The following is a 3,879-nucleotide window of genomic DNA, read 5'->3' as shown; positions in this document are numbered from 1 at the left end:
TTGAACAACACCGATTTTTTTCTGAAGACAATTTGAATATCGGAACGGGAACTTGCCCATTGCTTTTAATATGTAACTCGCTTCTTGAGCAAATATCCGGCAAGTCCAACCTCGATTTTATGTTGTCTTTTGTCTTCCCTGGGACATTCAATATTGTATTCATGATGTTCTCAAAGAAATTCTTCTCTATATGCATCACATCAAGGTTGTGGCGCAGAAGGAGATCCTTCCAATATGGTAACTCCCAAAATATACTCTTCTTGTGCCAGTTGTGATGAACACCGTAAGAATCAGGCATATTACGAGGGACATGCCAATTACCACCCCAGCGAACTGTTTCGTTAGCTCCGTAGTAGTCGATTTGCGCTTCAATTTGTTCTCCAGTTAGATATGGAGGAGGAGTGTCTCTCACAACCTTTTTGTGCCTAAACAAATTCTTGTTTCTTCGGTACGGATGGCCAACTGGAAGAAATCGACGGTGACAATCGAACCAACTTGTCTTTCTACCATTCTTCAGTTGAAATGCATCTGTCGTTCCATTACAATATGGACAAGCTAATCTCCCATGTGTAGTCCATCCAGACAACATCCCATAGGCAGGAAAGTCACTTATGGTCCACAAAAGCATAGCTCGCATCGTAAAATTCTTCTTCGTTGAGCAGTCATACGTCCTCACCCCTGTTGACCACAAATCTTTCAACTCTTTTATCAGTGGTTGTAGGAAAACATCAAGTGACCTTTTTGGATGCTTCGGACCGGGTATTAATATGGTCAAGAATAAAAACTCCCGTTGCATGCACATCTCCGGTGGCAGGTTGTATGGCGTAAGAAAGACAGGCCACAATGAATATTGTCTCCCTGACATTCCAAATGGACTAAATCCATCTGTGCATAATCCGAGGTACACATTCCGGCTATTGCTAGCGAAATTCGGATGTACTTTGTTAAAATTTTTCCAGGCTCTTGCATCTGATGGATGAGTCATCTCACCATCCGTCTGAGTATGCTCGGCATGCCACCTCATCTTTCCAGCAGTCTGCTCCGATTGGTACAATCTTTTCAATCTATCTGTAATTGGTAGGTACCACATCCTTTGGTACGGTACCCTATTACGTCCCCTTCCTTGCGGCTTGAATCGTGGTTTCTTGCAGAATCGACATTCTTCCAACTTCTCATCATCTCCCCAGTAGATCATGCAGTTGTCGATGCAAACATCTATCATCTCCGAAGGCAACCCAAGACTATAAACCAGTTTCTGAATCTCATAATAAGAATCAGCAGACTCATTGTCTTCCGGCAAATACTCTTTAAATAAATCTGCCCATTCGTTCATGCAACTTTCAGGTAGATTGTGATCAGTTTTAATATTCATCATTCTAGCAGCCAATGACAATTTAGAGAGACCTTCTCTACAACCACTGTAAAGTGGTTGATTTGCCGCATCTAACATTTCATAAAACTTTTTTGAATCTATGTTAGGTTCTTCATCTTCATCATCATGAGCTACGAATGCATCAGTTACCATATCATGAACCCTATCATAATCTACCATCGGCTGATCCTCCTGATGGTAACTATGTGCATTATGCAATTGATGATCAACCGGTTCTTCTTGAAAGTTGCTATTACTACTACTAGCTTCATTCTGATCATAACTATAACCTTCTCCATGTTGAAACCAGATATAATAATTTGGCGTGAAACCTCTATTTACTAAATGCTTCCAAACATTTTCACGATTTGCCAACTTTGAATTGTTACATTTCCTACAAGGACAGAATATTTTACCGCTTTCTTGGGCGAGCGGTGTAGAATCTGCTTGATGCATAAAACGCTCCAACCCAGCAAGATATTCTTTCGTCACTCTCCCGTTAGCATCTCTATGCATATACATCCACCTCCGCAACTCGAAAATATTTCCCAAGCCCGACATTTTTTTCACGTTTTTTTTCTTGTTGGTGTGCTTAAAATTATGTTCAAACCTCCATATATATAGAAAATTTTCGAATCTGGTAGTTGAATTTTGCTAGGAATTTACGACGAAAAATTAGGTTGGTGGCAAAAAAAACGTGTTAAGTTGGTGGATTTCTCGTTCTTTCCTCGTAAGTTATTTCCTCGTAAAAATCATGCTAAAATTACGACGAATTTGCGACGAAACACATTTTTCTCGGAAAAACCACGTCAACTTACGACAATTCTACGAGGAAAAGCTTTACTCGGTATTTTACAAGGCCATTACGAGGAAACTTTATATTTCCTCGCAATTTCATCGTTAAGTCATCGTAATTTCACGAGGAATAGTTTTCCTCGTTAAATTTCCTTGCTAAAACTGTGTTTTCTTGTAGTGCATCAAGAGCGTGGACTTTCCAACACTCTAGGGTTAGGGTTACAAGTACATTGGTCGGAGGTGAATTCGAGATTGGATTTGAAAGCAAGGAATTAAAGACTCAGAAAATCACAAACACAGGTTCGTCTCTTCTCTGTGATCTATTTTTCTTCAGCCGACAAAGAAGAAAAATATTATTCCACGGCGTTAAACAACTTCGACGTCTTTTTCTGTTTTCCTTTTTTTTTAATTGTTTTTCTCTTTTTAATTTTGTAGATAATTTCATTTATGTTTTTTACTTTTTTTTTTCTTCCAAAACTAAATATGACGTGGCAAGTTATTATCGGTTAAGTGAACCTATAGTTTCACCCTAGGGAGTGGACACAAAAATTACTCTTTTTTTTCTTACAAATCACTTTAATTAATGATTTTAAGTGACTGTTTTTCAACACAACTTTTTATAAATGAGGGCATTTTTTTTGATCGTTTATGTATGCTATTATTGCTCGCACGGTTCTGGGTACACGTAACCATTTTATATGGTAACATTTGAAACTTAACGACACCACTTTTTGTGTTAATTGATCGAAACCAATTATGAAGAGGCACAAGTGATCAATAACTCATCTTCAATGAAAATATATATAACAGAAATTGTATTTATATAATTATGCGAGTATGTATGAACAAATTGTAATTAATAAAATATGATTAGTTAGGTATCTTGGCTGTCATGATCTAATTTTTATGATAAATTATGAAGATAACGCACAGTAGTGATCTTAATGTAGTTCATGTGTTTAACGTGGAATCTATCTTCTTACCAAACTAGATTAAACGAAGATTAAGCACTGTAATAATAATTAAAAAAAAAAAGAATAAGAAAAAACCTCAGATTACAAACTTACAATTGGATAAATTTTTGTTCGTTGTAAATGAAGTGACGGGGAAATACTTCTGTTATCATCTATGTTACATGGAAACGGAAGCGGGTACGCGGAAACGGAAGCGTATGTAAGCGCAGAAGCGAGATTTTTTGAAAAATTAGGAAGCGGGTACGTATTGGAAGCGTATATCCATATATATGTATATATATATGTATATATATATATATTAAAATATAAGATTTTTTTTAAAACAATTAGGACTAAAAATTATGTGTTATAAATTTAAATAAATTATTTATTCATTTGTAATAATTTTGTAATGATTTCATATTAAAACTGTGAAAATAGACATAAATTAAGTTTAAAAGAAATTATTATATTAATTATTGTTAATGCTTCATAAATAATTGACACAATATATTTGAATATATGATATATGTTTAATAAAAACCTCAATACATAAAGATAATTTATAGTATTAATTTTAATATTTATATATTTATATTCTCTATTCATTACTATTAAAATTTTGATTTTACAGAAATTAATAACTACGATTATATTTTTATTGATATTCAACCTTGTATTTTTTTTTAAAGAACGGAAGCGTGATTCCAAAACCGAATCATAAGCTTCCAACGTGTTTTTAAAAAGAATATTTTGGAA

Source organism: Brassica oleracea, chromosome C1 (assembly GCF_000695525.1).
Source record: "Brassica oleracea var. oleracea cultivar TO1000 chromosome C1, BOL, whole genome shotgun sequence".
Taxonomy (NCBI): Eukaryota; Viridiplantae; Streptophyta; class Magnoliopsida; order Brassicales; family Brassicaceae; genus Brassica; species Brassica oleracea.
This window is presented reverse-complemented; position numbering follows the sequence as displayed.